A 19093-nucleotide genomic window follows, 5' to 3' on the forward strand; every position below is an offset into this window, starting at 1 on the left:
GATTCATGCAATGCCCACAGAGCTGTGCCTCTAATCTTAGTTAGCTCTCCAACCCGAGAATGGTCCGGGGTTCTCTCTCGAGCACTGCTTCAGTTTAGAGAAATTTAACGGTAACTTGCAGAGAGGGTAGATTAACACTCATGAGTAGCACTCATTCTGATTAGTTGAGTAGGCTTTAATTAGAAAGCAATTCATGTATGATGAGAGATGTGGACAACATTAATCACAACCATTAGTTGGCAACATAAAACAACACGTGTGGTTAAAATATTAATGCAATCCTATTACAAATTCAAATCGTTTGTTAAGCCATGTCATTCGGTTATGTTTAGATTCTTTGCCATATCTGCAAATTACATTTCTGGGGTAAATCACATGAAACATGTATGAATCATATTCACCGACATAAAATTGATATTTTGCAGATTTTGAGAAGTGAGCCATTTTCATGGCAGTTAAGCACATGAAATGGCATGGCAGTTCCCCCACAATTCTTAAAGGGGTCATATGACACGTCTAAAACGAATATTATGGTTTGTTTTAGATGTAATGCAATGTGTATACACGATTTAAGGTTCAAAAACGCTGTATTTTCCACATACCGTGCATGTTTATATCACCTCTTTGCCCCGCCTCTCTGAAACAGGCAGATTTTTTACAAAGCTCATCACTCTGAAAAGCGAGGTGTGCTATGATTGGCCAGTTAACCAGTGCGTAGTGATTGGTGGAATACTGCAAGCGTGTGATGGAAATGTAACGCCTCTTACCATATTTGTAACATCAGGTTCCAAAGCAATTGTACTGACAGGTACGCCCACCTTACTTGCGTATACATTTGGGCGGTCTTAGTCAAATCATACCACGAACTGACGTAGATTTGTGGGGGTGTGGTTACACGAGGCGTTTCAGGCAGGTCTGGGTGAGCATTCACTTTTAGATAGAATGCATCTTTTGTTCCCACACTTTAATTTTTAGCAACTTTACGTGTCTAATTCATGCATGGGCAACTTATAACACACCAAAGACACAGAAAAACACGTATTCGCGCCATATGACCCCTTTAATATTGTGATGTGAAAATCTTCTCACTGTTGTGAAAGAAGATTATGTTTTATATATAAAACATAAGTAATATTATACAGTAGTGCTGTAGTACTCGAGTCCGGACTCGAGACGTTTTTTTATGATCTCGGACTTGTCTTGGACTCGTTGGTATTTGCACTCAGACTTGTCTCGGACTTGGTCATTGGTCTCGACCGAGTCCAGATATATATATATATATTTTCTCCTTCAAAACAAAACATTGATAGAGCATGCTTCTTGTGATCCGAAAACTGTTGCCGACTCTCGACTCAAGAACGAGAGTCACGTGTATGCATAACCAAATTTCATTTGGTTCAAATGAACGATTCGTCCGTGGCGCGAACCGGACAGCATCAATCATTCATCAGGCACGATGTCAGCGAGCAGCGGCATAATTACATTTGGTTTTACAAACCATAAAGAATTTATCGACAGTGCGCTTAAAAGGAAACTTTTTGCAACAAAACTTTCTCCGAAACCTGTGGGACAACATCCAATTTTGTAAGAAACCTGCAAAGGCATCACAAAGAGAGGTAAGTTAATGCCATGTTTCAGAGTTAGCATTGCATTTGAATATTTTTATAAAGTAGTTATGAGTTTAGAAAGTAGGGCTTCAAGATAAGATTGATCGTATTTTTATTGTCATTGCGATATGAACATGTTATTTAAGTATGGGCACCGAAACGTGCTTTTAAACGAGCTGTGGGGCCTCTGCTTTTTCTGGCAGCTCCTCTATCGAACACGCACGAGCACGGGCAGGCGCACACACGCACGCACACGAAGGTGTTAAAAAGTTCCTTAAAAAAGTGTGGGGGGGGTTTGGTTACTTTGGGGGACACTAAGTCATAAGTTCAAGAATGGGAACATATTCAAGTGTTTGCTGGTTATTTGTTACATTTTCTATTGGCAGAATAGGATTGTTACACTTCAATAAAAAAAATTGAAGTTACACTTCGGCTTTGTGACTTTAGTTCTATACCTAAAGTAAATAAAATTACCTTATTTTAAGGTAAAATAAAATTGTCTTTTTGATCATTACCAATAATGAAAATAGAAGATATGCTGTCTCTTGCATCACAAAAATTCTCAATAGTTAAGTATGTGGTCTTGTAGTCATGATTTTTTTCTGTCTCTGTCTTGACCATCTCAATTGGACTTGGTCTTGACTTGGACTTGAACCTCTATGGACTTGGACTTGACTTGGACTCGAACCTCTTTGGACTTGGACTTGTCTTGGACTCGACAACGGTGGACTTGACTACAGCCCTATTATACAGTATATGTCCTTCAAATATAATACTGTTATTTAAATAAAAATCATGGTATCCAGACAGGATGACTTAAAAGTCACATTTATGCATTATTTCTGAGGCAACATTAGTTAGTTAATGTTAGTTAATTTTTTCCCCAATAATTTTTAGGCCAATATTTGATTTGATTTTCAATAAATAAAAATTCTTAGCTTCCAAAGTTTAAATGTGACCCTGGATCACAAAACCAGTCTTAAGTAGCACGGGAACATTTTTAGTAAAAGACAAAAATACATTGTGTGGGTCAAAATGATCGATTTTTCTTTTATGCCAAAAATCATTAGGATATTAAGTAAAGATCATGTTCCATGAAGATATTTTGTCAATTTCCTACCTTAAATATATAAAAACTTTATTTTTGTGAGTGGATGGTCTGCCACAGTGCCCTGATTAACAACTTCAAAGGCGATTTTCTCAATATTTTGATTTTTTTTGCACTCTCAGATTCCAGAGTTTTAAACGGTTGTATCTCAGCCAGATATTGTCCTATTCTAACAACTCATATATCTATCGAAGGTTTATTTATTCAGCTTTCAGATTACGTAAAAATCTCAATTTCGAAAAATTGACCCATAAGACTGGTTTTGTTGTCCAGGGTCACAAATTTTACTAATTTTAGTAAACTAAAACAACCTTCATGGTCACATTTCTGTTAGTGCGCTCTAATTTACAGTGCATATTTCTCCACTTGCAAAGTGCATCCTTTCAGTAATCTACACCGAGAGTAAGTTTCCACAGGATACAAATATTCACTCCCCCACCCGCTTCATTGATGTTCTTCTGTAAGCTTATGTAATTTAGCATGTGTAGAAATTTAAACAAGGTGGGCTGGAAAACATCTCAGCGGGATACAGACGCCGTGATGTGCTGAAAGGAAAACATGAGCCAGTGTTTCATTTGCTCGTCTATTCAGGTCACCATTGTGTCTAAGCGTCTTATTGCCAGCGGACGGGCAGATGAAACATTTAATTCGCTCTCACTGTAGCACCAGACACAACACACACAACCACCTCCACTGCCTCCAATAAAAAAACAACTTTCTGCAGACCATAAATAAAAAAAAAATATTCCATTTTTTTTCTTTTTTCTGCACTGTTTATGGATGACATATAATACGCTTCATGGTGTTGGGATCTGTGCAGTTTCCGATGTCACATGCTCAGTTACTTATAAACTAAGAGAGGCCCAGCACTACCACAATGGATGCAACGTCTCTTTACAACATAAACCTTGCCTTGCTTATGGTAAGTGCTGCACGACCATTGACCTACTGCACAACGGTGAAAAACTGTACTGTCAACTCCTAAAACAACACTGCTTCTATTTTCTTTAAGACTTCATTCAGCTGTCTGGTTCACAGAATATTCTGTCCTTCGAGAAATGTTTATTACCTTATTACCTGACATATATCATTGAAACAGGTGTCCTGAAATATCATGTCTATAACACGATTTTGTTTCGCCAATCAGAAGACTCAGAGGCGGTCTGTGCCTGTCAGTGAAGGTATGTGGTGTGTGTGTGTGTGACGGTTTGGTGGCTAAGTTTGGTAGAAGTTGACAGTCTGGTTTCAATAACCCTTTTCTACTACAACACTGTCTGCTGTTGTCACAGTTGTGTTATGATTGACACATCATTTATAATCCTACCACAATCATTCCTGTGGTGTAAAAATTCCCCCCATGGTTCCCTCTGAAGAAAGACTCGACACATATCTATTCATAACTGAATCAAAGAGCATGCAAGCAACTAACGGAATAAAACACTGGCATCCAATAAATAAAATCTTTATATATGACTGGACACCTGTTCATGTGAAGCACACACAGATTACCATGTGCCAGCCAACAGCTGGGAAGAGCTAGGGTTACAAAAGCAACAATGGCTCTAGTGTCTGTGTGTGAGCAAGCGAGAGAGAGAGAGAGCGAGAGAGAGAGAGAGAGAGAGAGCGAGAGAGCGAGAGAGCGAGAGAGAGAGAGAGAGAGAGAGAGGCGAAGAGCGAGAGAGAGAGAGAGAGAGAGAGAGAGAGAGAGAGAGAGAGAGAAAGAGAAAGCGAAGGAAAGAGAGAGAGAGAGAGAGAGGGAGAGAGAGAGGGAGAGAGAGAGAGAGAGAGAGAGAGAGAGAGAGAGAGAGAGAGAGAGAGAGAGAGAGAGAGAGAGAGAGAGAGAGAGAGCACATCCTCAGATAGCATTCACAGGAGAGAGAAACATTCTGATATACTGTTATGTGTGCTATATTCAAGATGCAAATTAAAAGTCCTTCAACTGCAACATTGATAATGAAAAAAAGTATTTCCGGCTGCTTGGCAAAGAGACTGCAGTGGTCTGAGAGTGACCCTAGAGAGAATGTGGTCCAACTGAATTGAGCCATTCTGACATTTCTCATTTCAGTTCAATATCTCCTACTACGACATGCAATATGAAATGTATTTCCGGTCTCTTGGCAAAGAGTACACATAATAAACTAAACTGTACAGTCAACATTTAAAATGAAAACACTGAGGTCGTATAAGCAATTGTGAAACAGAAAATGTGACAATCTGACAAACTGTTGCAAAGATGTTTTGAGGAAGCACACCTGTATAGGTGACAGACAGCCTCTGTAAATGAATGTGACTGTGCAACGCCATGCTTAGCCAATCAGATGCTTCTTTTCCACCAAGTGTGCAATCTGGTCCATGTTTTTATTACAGAAACCTCATAAAGAGGGCATTTTTATTTTGACTGCCATATAACAGGTTACAGCGTTTATGAAATGTGGGGTTTCACATCTCAAAAACCTCCCAGAAATAAGAAGAAACAACAACATAAGAGTCCCTAGCCGAGTATCATGCCCTTCAACATGACCAGCCCTAACTTTCTGTTTCAAAACGAAATATCTCACGAGGACACATAACCACCTAAGCAGACATTATATTATTACACAACTCATTGTGTTATTTAGTGTACTTAGCTTTAAAAATATATATTTTGTTAAGTACGTCACAGATTTTTATAACAATTTCCATCAATTTTCTTTTTGAAGAGCCGATTTCTGAAGCTCACCTGACCCAGGCCTTCACACTTGCACGCGCATAAGTAAAGTGCTGAGGCTAATGCTGCGTTCCCACCAAACGCGAATGAAGCGTTAAGCGTTTGTGATTTACATGTTAAGTCAATGCAAAGACGCGATAAGACATCCTGCGGCGTGAATTGAGCGTTTTGGGCGTTTGACGAGCGTAACGCGTGATTCACGCGAGTTGAAAAATCTTAACATTGGCGAAAATTCGCGCTGCGTTAACCAATCAGGAGCTTGCTCTAGTAGTGACTTGATTATGACGTAGCGAGCGGAGGCAGATGGAGAAACAACAATGAAGGACAAAATCATCGTCGCTGTATGTGGATACCCGGAGCTGTACGATACATCTTACTTTTATCGAAACAGGAATAAAAAGGATCTTGCTTGGAAGAAAGTGAGTGAGGAGGTCGGACAATCTGGTATATATATATTGAACCAATCAATATATATATATATATATATATATATATACAGTATATATACGAGACTGGAGATACCTGCCAGAAGCCCCTCCCATGACGCGAATTCGCGTCTGTTGTGAAGTGAATTTTTCGCGCGAATGAAGCGAGTAAACTCAAAATGTTCAAGCGTCCAACTACGCGCGAATAGCGCGATTTATTCGCGCATGTCGCGTTTGGTGGGAACGCTATACTGTGTTCACACCAAACGCGAGCAATCGCGTACCACGCTCTTTATTACTCGCGGGAAAAGATTGTTATTTTCGCGTGAGTGACGCGAAAACTCTTCGCGAGAATTCATAGCTGGACTTGACATTTTTCAACTTGCGCGAAAGAACCCCTCAAACGCGCCGCCCGATTCGCGTCATTCGCACTGCCTGCCGCGAGTTCGCGTCTATGCGCGTCTTTGCATTGACTGTATGTAATTTACTCGCGCCAAACGCTTAATTCGCGTTTGGTGAGAACACAGCATGCATGTCTACTTTCAGACCCTTCTGTGTGGACTTAACATTATTTATCACTGCTGTCTCCATCCCTTTCATTTAAAGAAATGACAACTGCAACACGACAAATGTGATATAGTAGTTGTCCGTTAGTTTATATAAGTCTTCACTTTATCAACTAACGTTACCGGCGCAAAATCATAAGCACACCGCATCAAACGCAGAGGAAATCGCAAATACACGTAAAAACAAACAACAAACAAATTACTGCATCGCATTTACCTTATACCCACGTGCGTAATATGCGCTTATATTTCTCTAAAATCACAACAATCGGTCAGCAAACTCACAAATCGCGAATATAACAGTTTTTCATGTCTTTTTAACAAACACTCACCTGTGACGATGCGCGGCGCGCGCGGTCTCCTAACGTCCTGACTGACAGCTCGTGTTGCAAAAGAAGCTGCAACATATTAAAACTCCCGAAAGTCCAGTTATTTCGCCTCAAACCGACCCGAAAATCTGGCAAACGCAGAAACCGCCTTAGTAAAGTACGCTCGTTCAGTCTGTGATCAGTCAAAAATCAATCTGAGCGAGTAACGGACGGTTTTGAATGCACTAATACTCTGTATGAAACCCACCACACAGTCATTTCATTATTCGGCCCCTTCAAGTGACAAGGCACCGGAGAAGGCAAGCAATCACTGCCGCTCAGAGGAGGAGTTACACTCGGTCCCGGGATGCCGAGAGAGCAGACCACCGCCCGGTGACCTATCAGTACTGAACACCACTGACACATGCTTTCCGTTAACCCCTACACTCTGAAAGATTTAAAGCTTTAAAAACACATTTACCAACAAAGTATTAGGTTTATACTTTTAATATCCCCATCTGTCATGAATCAGATTATAAATGTATAAAACCTGAACTTGTTTTAAAGTAGGCTACATTATATAAAATTATTTAAAGTACATATTAAAATTATAATAATTGGGATTAAAGGTGTGATAAAAACCGGGAGTAGATTGAAATCCATTCAATCTATGAATCAATGAAAACCATTGCCAAAATTCATAAAATAATAATAATTCTCCAAGGAATTTTATCATAATTTAGACTATATTCCTATATTCAAACTGTGCATTCACAACAATCTGCATCTTATACTCTACATTTTGCGTTTATTGCAATTTTTCCCAACGCAACTACAGATCAAACATACAAGATGTGTGTGTCACACAGTTGACCACACATGCCTGACTAACAATCTTATTTTCTGAAACATGTAAATTAGGATTAAAACTGTTCAAATTATTTAAAGTCTTTATAAGGCTTTAAAAATGTTCAAGGATTGTTTACTAACTGTGAGTACATCTTGTTTAAAATAAAAAGGAGATAGATAGTTTGAAACTGAAAAGGTGAAAGTTTAGGATTAATTGGATCATTAGTGTAGCCCTGCAGTGTTGAAAACACAATGCAATTACAGGTCTGCTGTGCACATCTGAAGTTCATTTGAAGGTTGTGAAATCCTCAGGCTATGAAAACAGTGTTTTACATTCAAGAATGGTATTTTATGTGTTGGGCCTTTTTGGTATTTTTAATTAAACAATGCAATTAAAATAAAAAAATTTTTTAATCACTATTCATTTAAAGGTCTAGAGTGGGATTCATAGCGGCCACTAGCGGTGAGTTTGAGAATTGCAACCAATCTCTTTTTTTGTGGGTTTTTTCTCAATTTTGTGTGGGTTATGTTGTGGACTAACTGCAGAGGGTATGGGATGGTGGAAAGTTGTATAAAAAACACAACTGTCCCTTATAAGTTTGAGCACAGACCAGTCAAGAGCTGCTCCCTCCAGAGGTCACATTTGTCTGCAGCATACGTCATCGAGGTTGTCTCATTTGAATTAAAAACATTATAAATTTAACATTTATTTCTCTTGAGAAGTAATCATTGTAATTTAATTCTTACCTTGAAATGTAAAGGTTGCCCTTCTGAAATAAAACCAGAAATAAGGACCTATGTGTGTGACATATGTGTACATTACATGAATCACGTAAATGACATATTTTCCATTTAAAACAGCGTTTTGTAGTTTGCATCAGTGGATACTACCGCTTAACATTTCTATAATAATCCCCCACAAACTGGTACAGAAACTCTATAATTTGGGCCTGCCCACCTCATTGTGCTTATGGATCAGAGACTTTCTAACCAACAGGTCACAAGTAGTAAGAATAGGGGACAACACATCATCTGGCCTCATTCTGAACACAGGAGCTCCTCAAGGATGTGTGCTCACTCTTTACTCTTTTCACACACGACTGCACCTCTATCCATGCCTCCAACACTATTGTGAAATTTGCCGATGATACCACCGTAGTAGGTCTCATATCGAACAATGATGAGACTTTCTACAGGGAGGAGATCCATCACCTGGACCTATGGTGTTCAGCAAACAATCTGGTTTTGAATACAAACAAGACCAAGGAGGTTATTGTGGACTTCAGAAGGTCCAGAAGGACAGCACATGCACCACTGCTTAACTTTGCTGATTGTTGGTCGATGTAAGCTGTTGTAGTTTGTAACTGAGACTCACCAGACAGAATTTCGTTGTGCTACGTACGATGACAATAAAGTAAATTGATTGAGATACTTTTCAGCAGAGGGACGTTGGAGAGAAAGATCGTCTAAAAATCATCCCCGAGGATGCTTTGATTCGTTCAGATGCGCAGTCTGGTCTTTAACTAAACTAAGTGATCACTGTGTATCACCGGTGACACTGACTATCGCAACAAGCCTAATAAGCTTTCTTCCAAATATCTCTCTATGTGTTCATCAGAACAAAAACATTTACACAGATTTGGAACAACTTGAGGGTGAGGAAATGTCATTTTTTGGGTGAACTGTGACCGATCCATGGTGCATTGATATCACTTGATACTTTCAATATGACCATATTCATCTATTATGATGTTTGTACATCTTGAATGTATTTCAAAGAATACCATCACATCCTGTCCATAGCCTACAATGTTTTTATTTTTAGTACTTTTTTATTAATGAAAGTTTCAGCCTACTGTTGTTGCAACGCAATGCACATGAATTATATTACTGGCCCTGAATGACCTCAAATGTCTAGGTCACAGATAATAATGTGAATGTGATTTTATAATAGATGCATTAACAGTGCACCGTGTCCTACACTTCACTACAGTAAAAGACGAGTGTATTTCAGATTTGCCCAGTTATAGCACTTAGCCCAAGGTAGCTTACATACACATATGATACACTACACAAGAACGATCAATTGTCCCCTCTCTCCCAGGGCACGATGTCCTGACAAATTACATCGGAAAAGAAGTGTAGAAGCCTTTATACAGACCCACTGTATATTCTACACTTTATTCTTGTACTTCTTCATTGTCCTGGGACATTTACATTCTATCCCCAGTTCCCCTGGTGCCCTTAATCTTTGTTAATGTTAGTTAATGCCAATACAATTATTCAACGTTTGATTGTAAACATGTACACTAGGCCTATTAGTAAATGCTAACATTAACATGAACTAAGATGAATAAAGGCTGTAGACGTATTGCTTGTTACTTCATATTATATATAACAAATACAACCTTATTGGGTGTTGCATGCATTTATTTCAATGACATACTGTGTACCGGTCTTCTGTGTCATAGCTCAGCAACCACCGTACTTAATCACTGTAATTCGCTTCACATTTCCACTAAAAAATGCATCTTGTCGCTTAGCAACGTTCGTATAATTAGTGTTTTGTCAGTTGTACTTGCTTGAGTTGTTTTTATGAAAATAGTGAGAATTGAAGATTTTAGTTCTTGGTGGCTTTTGCAACAATCTTACTTACCAAAAGTAATTATAAATAGCTACGGCACATTTTCAGCTGTATTTAATGTCATGGCGATTTATATCCCGCTGTTGAAGTGATTAAAATAAATTAAAATTCATAACAAAGACGAATATCCACAACATAGCCACAATCTTGGTGGGATTTATACATGCAAATCACTGATTCATGAGTACTGGAGGAAATACGCTTTAAAACTGAAAACAAACAAATAAATAAAGGTTTATGTTGAGAATTACTCAATTTGGATTATTCTGCTCAAAATGTCCAGACAGAGGTAATAACCTGTTTAATCTCTTATTCTATGTGATTTTCCTTTATCCATGACTCAATGTAGATCAACATTTATATTAAAAACAAACAAATTTGATCACCATTTATCAAGGTTGGTCTTTTACAAACTAATGGGTAATGGCAGGTAAAATGTGTGCAGACTGAGAGCATTTACATTGACTAGCTTGAATTCATTTCATTTCTTAAGGAATCCCCACAGATTTGGCTGCTAATAAGAAAATCTTTCCACACCCTTAATAATTTACACAAATGAAATTTTAACCTTAAAGACAGAGAACAAGCACTGTGCTTTAAGTGAGAATGCATCAAAATAAACACACAGCCCATCTCATTGATGTTCGACTCGCACTTCGTGCAGCTGTATCGATTGCATTGACCGGTGAGTTTCTATTTAAAGCTATCATGCCACACACACTTCCCTGTCAATGACAGCCATTCAACCTATAAAGAACTAAACATGCTCCTAATCTTTTATGTGAATCTTTTCACACTAAAGGGAACAACCCCCCCAAAAAACAGATTTATGCACAGAGGGCAAACAAGTCCAATTGACCTAAGGCCAAATGTTTCAGAGCATATTATCGAAGGGCATAACTTACTAACCTACAAGAGTTTCTGCTTTTTATGCACTATTTCTGGATCTCTGACTCAGCCTCACCACAAGCAAATGAAAGTTGAAGGTCACAATCCTGTTGACATGTTAAAATGTCATGAATGCATTGAGAACAAAGACTGCTTTTGCAATAATGTTTGCATGTGAAATTAAGGAATTGTAATAAAATTGAGGTGTATATAGGTGTAAATATCATGCAAGTTTAGGTAAAGATCCAACTGTTTGCAGATTAATTCACATTACTAGCTACATCAATTGGCTTTAGCTTTATTCTATCCTGGTTTCTTTTTAAAGGGGTGGTGTGTCATGCATTCTGACTTCTTCACAATGTTAAACGTGCCGTCTTCTCATGCTTAACATGGTCAACTTGTCAAAAACGAGTTGGGCGTATTACGTAGTATTTCTGTGCTCGATACACTCCCCCAGCGATCGTACAGGATTCGGAAAGTTTTTTTTCGAACATATAAAACTGTTATGTAACAATTTTCCTTAGTCCCTTATTGGACAATTCTCCCAGAAAAATACGCGGCAGCAAGGAGAGCAGGAGAAGGAGCATGCGCAGACGTCACTTTTTTGCAGGAGAGAGAGAGAGAGCATACGTTCGCGAAGTTCAGGTGTTTGTTTGTTCACTGCATTTGGGTGATGAATGTTATATAAACGGTGGATATAACGCTGGATTTGGAGATCGTTTGAAACTGATATATGGAGCCGTCCCAGCGCGAAAAGATGCCGGACATGAACCTCATGCGGTGAGTGAAACTGATGTCTGTGTTTTGTTGGCAATGGGTGCGCACGTCCTTTAGTTCAGCCTACCCCTCACACCAAACCCCCAACCACCACCCACCCCCCCTCCCCGCACGCGCCCTATGCTTTCGGAAAAAAATCGTACAGCTGTATCAATCTTTTATAAATGTGATCAAACTAAATACTCGTCGAAGATACGAAGTATGCAATACTACTCTATAGATACTCATGATTAATATGAGATTGGCAGAAACCGCGTGTGTTAGGGCCGCTTTAACTAATTGATATATTTCATTCTAATTATAACATTATAGCAAACATCTGTTTCTCTAGCAAATTTGGTAGTAGAATTTTAAAAGAAACAGCAGTCTCACTGCATGTTTCCTGTTAAGAATATACAGTAGATGAGCTGATTTGAATGAAATGAACACAAGGTAAGAAGATTAAAAGAAACATTAATTATAAACAGATCAATGAGCCATCAAAACACTCAAAGAATGATCATCATAAATCAATGCAGATGTAGGCGCTTTTATTAATTGACTGTCAGGATTGTAATAGGGGCATTAATTCAAAATGTAGCGTAGCAATTTTATCAATGCCACATCAAACTCTATTCATAAAAACAAAACAAAATTCCTTTTGCAGATCTGCCAACGGATAAAACAAGCCCTGAAATACTGAGCTAAATTAACAGGCTATAACAGGCTAAATTTATAACAAGAATAATTTTAACACAGAAGTCCAGTTTACTTTACAAACTGTCTTTTAAGTGGGTTGAAGTCAAATGACATTAAACTGACATTTCATGTGAAATCGTACCTGACAGCTCCAATTTTAAATCACTGTTATAAGCTTATCATTGTGAACATTGTAAACACTGACAGCTCAATAACTGTTTTTTTTAGGATTGCAGCTTTAATTGAATATGAGTGTTACCTTTACATTTTTAATAGAATTTCTGTGTCTCACATATTATAAAACATATTTCCCATCTTGACATAATTTTATCCAACTGTTTAAAAAACAGCTTTCATAACTGAGTGTCCATACAGTAAGTAGAGTTGGCAACATCCAGGTGTTTTACTGTCATGGCTGTCTGCCCAGCTGCTGCACGCTGAGTGTCATGACAGTTTCAAAGGGTCTCAGCTGCCGGATTTTATTCACACAAAACTAAATCCTACCACCAAACACTATTTTTGCTGCAACACAATCTATTTCAATAGTCCACTTTGTACATTATACCATACAGTATGTGACTAACTGCAACCTTTTACTTTACCACAACTAGAACTTGTACTTTCTTCTGTCGACGTTTTGAACTTCAAAAAGCCACAAAGATCTTTTTTTTGTTTAAATTAGATCCTGTTACTCTTTTTCAAAGTGAGCCAGCTTGAATAGCGAGCCCCAGTCGTTTTTAATCATAGCTTACATTTTGCTTTATAAGCTCAAATGAGACCAGAATTTCTTTGCATGTGTGTTTTCAAGCAAACACAGCAGGCGATGCCTTTGAATTTGAAGACAAACGTTTGTTTTATGCGGCTGTCATATTGAATGTGAACATTTCTTATATCATTGGTGTCCTTCTGAAACCTTGTATGTCCAAATTCTGTTTTTCAGGAAATGGAAAAAACACTGTACTTTTTAAATGATTAAATACTGTGTTGTCAAAGTTGACAAGTACTTTTTAATAATTTTATTGGTTAGATATTTGCAAAACCAAATGACAAACATAAAGGGTGACTGATAATAATAATTTATAGCAAAAGATAAATATGGAGATACGAGGTTTAGAGAACGACAGCAGCGATATTCATTATTTTGTTTAAAAGTGGTCTGTGTCCTCCTCATCAGATTTAGCATGCTAACAGAAATTGCAACACAAAAACACAAAATCATGCGTACGCAAGTTACTTAACCATGTCATTTAATCTACATTTTTAAGACATTTAACAGACGAACTGTAACTCATATCAATGCTTGCTGATTCTGTTGGTTTGAAACGCATCTCTTCCAACACAACACAAGTGACAGAATGACCTTCTTGTTGCTGAAGCTACATGCTACACATAATCCTTTCACAGGAAAAACAGCGAGCGTGGGTTTCACTGTAAAAGTAAAGCTGGGTAATTATAGTCTGAGTCTTACACACATTCATACAGGGAGACAGCAGCGTGGGGGTGTCCCTGAATAGACTCTTTCACACTCTGCATGTTTGGAGTGTGACTTTTTACTGAAGAAATACACAAATCACGTGCGGGGAGTCAAAACAGAAGAGGCAAGTCAGTTTCCAAGGAAACGCCAAAAGTTTGCAGCACTCCGACTCCCAGAACATCACAGTTTTAGAGTTCGAGTCTAGTTTAGACATGAAAGGTGAGGCCATGGTGACATTGGCTTTAAATGATGACAGATAAAAGTTAAATGGGGATCCAAAGCTGAATGTAATATACCTGTATGTCGTATATATTGTTAAAACAGTGGTTCTCAATTCAGGGACTTGAAGTAAACTGAGGTCTCAAGGTATCTCTCTCTCTCTCTCTCTTCCAACCACTCACATACTCGCCAATGCAAATATATGAGATTCTGTCTAAAATTCAAATACGAAATCTGACACAAGTGATGGGACATTATCAAGATTATAGCCTACCACCAAGCTGAAGGTAATAAACATAATGAACTGGTCTGCGATCAGCATCCCTGCTCAGTAACTGCTTCTAAACACAACTGTAAGTGGTGTAATCAAGCTCTTCTTACAGATTTTGAAGAGTCAATTCGGTAGTGAGTCGATCTTGTACAGCTGTGGAGCATCGCCCGCAACTAGTTGTGGGTTGTTAGGATAGTTCGCCCAAAAATGAAAATTCTTACACCATTTACTCCGACTTCTTGTCGTTCCAAACCTGTATTACTGTAGTACTTTTTTCTTCTGCAGAACACAAAAGAAGATATTTTGAACAACGTTGGTAAGCAAACAACATTGGACCCCATTGACTTTCATTGTATGGACACAAAACTACTGAGACATTTCTCTGAATATCTTCTCTGTGTTCCACAGAAGAGTCATATATCAATATCATAAAATTAAATATAAAATCATTTGTTATATTTTAACCAAACACATACCGGAAGTTAACTTTTAAATTCATGCCACTTTCTGTGAAAAGTAAAATAAAAATAAACATTACTTGACTTGGTTTAGTACATTTTATTAAAGCAATCACATTCATACAAGAAAGCAATCTTCACATACACACACATACACTCACCTAAAGGATTATTAGGAACACCATACTAATACGGTGTTTGACCCCCTTTCGCCTTCAGAACTGCCTTAATTCTACGTGGCATTGATTCAACAAGGTGCTGAAAGCATTCTTTAGAAATGTTGGCCCATATTGATAGGATAGCATCTTGCAGTTGATGGAGATTTGTGGGATGCACATCCAGGGCACGAAGCTCCCGTTCCACCACATCCCAAAGATGTTCTATCGGGTTGAGATCTGGTGACTGTGGGGGCCATTCTAGTACAGTGAACTCATTGTCATGTTCAAGAAACCAATTTGAAATGATTCGAGCTTTGTGACATGGTGCATTATCCTGCTGGAAGTAGCCATTAGAGGATGGGTACATGGTGGTCATAAAGGGATGGACATGGTCAGAAACAATGCTCAGGAAGGCCGTGGCATTTAAACGATGCCCAATTGGCACTAAGGGGCCTAAAGTGTGCCAAGAAAACATCCCCCACACCATTACACCACCACCACCAGCCTGCACAGTGGTAACAAGGCATGATGGATCCATGTTCTCATTCTGTTTACGCCAAATTCTGACTCTACCATTTGAATGTCTCAACAGAAATCGAGACTCATCAGACCAGGCAACATTTTTCCAGTCTTCAACTGTCCAATTTTGGTGAGCTCGTGCAAATTGTAGCCTCTTTTTCCTATTTGTAGTGGAGATGAGTGGTACCCGGTGGGGTCTTCTGCTGTTGTAGCCCATCTGCCTCAAGGTTGTGCGTGTTGTGGCTTCACAAATGCTTTGCTGCATACCTCGGTTGTAACGAGTGGTTATTTCAGTCAAAGTTGCTCTTCTATCAGCTTGAATCAGTCGGCCCATTCTCCTCTGACCTCTAGCATCAACAAGGCATTTTCGCCCACAGGACTGCCGCATACTGGATGTTTTTCCCTTTTCACACCATTCTTTGTAAACCCTAGAAATGGTTGTGCGTGAAAATCCCAGTAACTGAGCAGATTGTGAAATACTCAGACCGGCCCGTCTGGCACCAACAACCATGCCACGCTCAAAATTGCTTAAATCACCTTTCTTTCCCATTCTGACATTCAGTTTGGAGTTCAGGAGATTGTCTTGACCAGGACCACACCCCTAAATGCATTGAAGCAACTGCCATGTGATTGGTTGATTAGATAATTGCATTAATGAGAAATTGAACAGGTGTTCCTAATAATCCTTTAGGTGAGTGTATACAGTAAACACTGTAGCTGGCACTGGAGGTCATATTAACGCCCTGCTGGTTTGTCTCTGTTCTAGATGAACATCAGGCTACAGTAAATGCTCTTGACAGCTGCCTGCACACAACACGCACCCTGGGGGACTAATACAAGAAAAACACACAATAGTTCTCACAGCTATTATGCTGTATCATGCCCTAAAGTGGAGACTTTAAAGGTCCGGTTGAACGTGCGGTTTCTCATATTAATCTTGAGGAGTAGTACTGCATACTTCGTATCTTCAAAGAGTATTTAGTTTGATCACATTTATAAGAGATAGATACAGCTGTACGATTATTTATGACAACAGACGGCATGCTGGGGGTGTGTGGGGGGAGGAACTAAATCACGAACACACGATACATCATCGCATGATCCCTGCATAACAGTTTTGATTCACTATAAGTTCGTGTTGTTTACATTATGCACGTACGCGCCGATTGGCAACAGAACACAGACTTAGTTTCACTTACCTTCATGTCCGGCATCTTTTAGCGCTGGGACCGCTCCATCTATTCGTTTCAAATGATCTGCAAATCCAGCGTTATTTCCATCGTTTATATAACATCCATCACTGAAATGCCGTGAACAAACAGACACACCTCAACTTCTCTCTCTATTGCAAGAGTAACAAGCTGCAGCTGCAGGCCCACAGCGCAGCCAATCTTGATGGTAAGCGCGTCTTCCTCGCTCGTCGGTTGATGCGTGGGCGGGCTATTTCTTTCGCCTTGCCGTGGGCATGCTTTTCTGGGAGAATTGCCCAATAAGGGACTAAGAAAAGTAGTTACGTAACGGTTTTTCATGTTTAGGGCTGCAACAACTAATCGATAAATTCGATATATCATTTGTCAACGAATTTCATTATCGATTAGTTGGTCTGTGACGTCACTTGCGAGCTGCGCAGTTACAAATCAAGCACGTCTTCTTCCCTTTTAAAAGTGTCTCTCCGTGCAGCATGAGCTGCGCAGTTTTAAATGTCAGACGTGGTTCTCCGTGGATGCGTCTCTACGTGCAGCGCGAGATGCGCGGTTTTAAAGTCACACGTGTCTCTCCGTGCAGCGCGAGGTGCGCAGTTTTAAAGTCCGACGTGTTCTGCATGCATCTCTTCAAGCTGCGCAGTTTTAAAGTTTAAAGGGGAGAGGTGTTTTAAATGACAAAATTAAAGATTATATTAGTAAAACCCAATTTGTGGCGTTTGCACTTTGCAAATAGGCTAAATACCCTGATTTGGTGGTTTATTTAGTTCAGAGGTGGGTAACGAAGTACATTTACTTGAGTACTGTACTTAAGTACACTTTTTGAGTGTTTGTACTTAAGTATTACTTTTTCTGTTTACTTTATACTGTACTTCACTACATTTGAATGACAAATATCTCACTTTTCATGGCACACAAAAAATATTTCCTTGGCCGACCCTCCCCTCGCTCCCACGTTTGGGAGAGACTATTGTCAGTTGCTTCTAATATGACACACATGAATCATCTCACCAGGTGTGTTAATTATGGAGACATTCACAACATTTTTAGGAGAAGGCTAATGAGTTCAGTTGTGCATACTTTTCTCATATCTGATTTACTTATTATAAGCAAAAGATGTAATTACATTTTTATCCAATTAATCAAAGAAATAATCGTCCAACTAATCGATTATCAAAATAATCGTTAGTTGCAGCCCTATTCATGTTCGAAAAAAACTTTCCGAAACCTATTTGGGGGAGTGTATCAAGTACAGAAATACTACGTCATACGTCCAACTCATTTTTTGACAAGTTGACCATGTTAAGCATGAGAATCCAGCACGTTTAACATTGTAAAGAAGTCAGAACGCATGAAACAGCGTTAAATCACCCCTTTAAAAATCACACATCTCAGATAGAAAATAAAACAGCAAAACTATTTATTACAATACCATGCAACACAAGCAAGCCATCTGATGGCAAATGAAGTAAATCAATTCTAGTAGTCACGTCATTGTACTGGAATATTGCACTCAATTTTCTTTAAAGAGCCCAATTCACAGATGACAGATTAATAACTGTGATCACAAAGTACTGCTGGGCGTTATAATGTCAGACAGGTCTGAGACCTTTATGGTAGAGAATAAAGGTGATGAATGAATGCAACACCAGACCGATTCCGTCTGTATGCTGGATTTCCAGTGACAGCTGCCAATATAACTGAACTGTTCACTAGCAGTATAAGACACAAACTCAAGGTCAATTGAGTATGACAGCAAAGAGAATTGAAGTCAAAGGTCTCAGGGCTCAATTTAGCGCCATCTAGTGGTGAGGTTGCGAATTGTGACCAATGGCTCACTCCACCCCTCCCTTTTTCAAAGCACTACGGTGGCTGACACAGCGCTAAGATGTTGTCACGTTTTCGCTTCTTTGCAGAAGGAGATAATGTATTTACGAAACGTGGTCTGTAGAGCAGTTTGTAGAAACAACATGGCGAATTCCATTTAAGGGGACCCACGGTGTATGTAGATAGAAATAGCTCATTCTAAGATAATAAAAACACAACGCTTCATTGTGTAAGGGTCTTTATACACCTCTGAACACATAGTTATGTATATTATATTGCATGTCTGTCAATAGATCCTCCAAAAAATTACACACTGGACCTTTAAATAAAGAAGGGTCAAAGACGTTAAGATATTCAAAATCAAAAGAAATTTACAAAAGTGATATTATGTCCATAGAAAGCACATTA

At 38.9% G+C, this 19093-nt stretch overlaps 1 protein-coding gene across 21 annotated transcripts in view; it reads right to left on the reverse strand.

The window, feature by feature from the left end:
* The window catches only part of gramd1bb (GRAM domain containing 1Bb), a 143658-nt gene that overhangs the window by 91147 nt on the left and 33418 nt on the right, over positions 1 to 19093 (reverse strand). The window contains exon 1 of one of the 21 annotated variants that reach the window (XM_057347868.1): positions 6746 to 7036. The exons of the other annotated variants lie outside the window; for them this stretch is intronic. The gene's annotated coding sequence lies outside the window, so the exon portion shown is untranslated. Of the gene's footprint in view, positions 1 to 6745; positions 7037 to 19093 lie in introns of those variants that run through there. 21 annotated transcript variants of the gene reach the window in all.

This window comes from Triplophysa rosa, linkage group LG12 (assembly GCF_024868665.1).
Source record: "Triplophysa rosa linkage group LG12, Trosa_1v2, whole genome shotgun sequence".
Taxonomy (NCBI): domain Eukaryota; kingdom Metazoa; phylum Chordata; class Actinopteri; order Cypriniformes; family Nemacheilidae; genus Triplophysa; species Triplophysa rosa.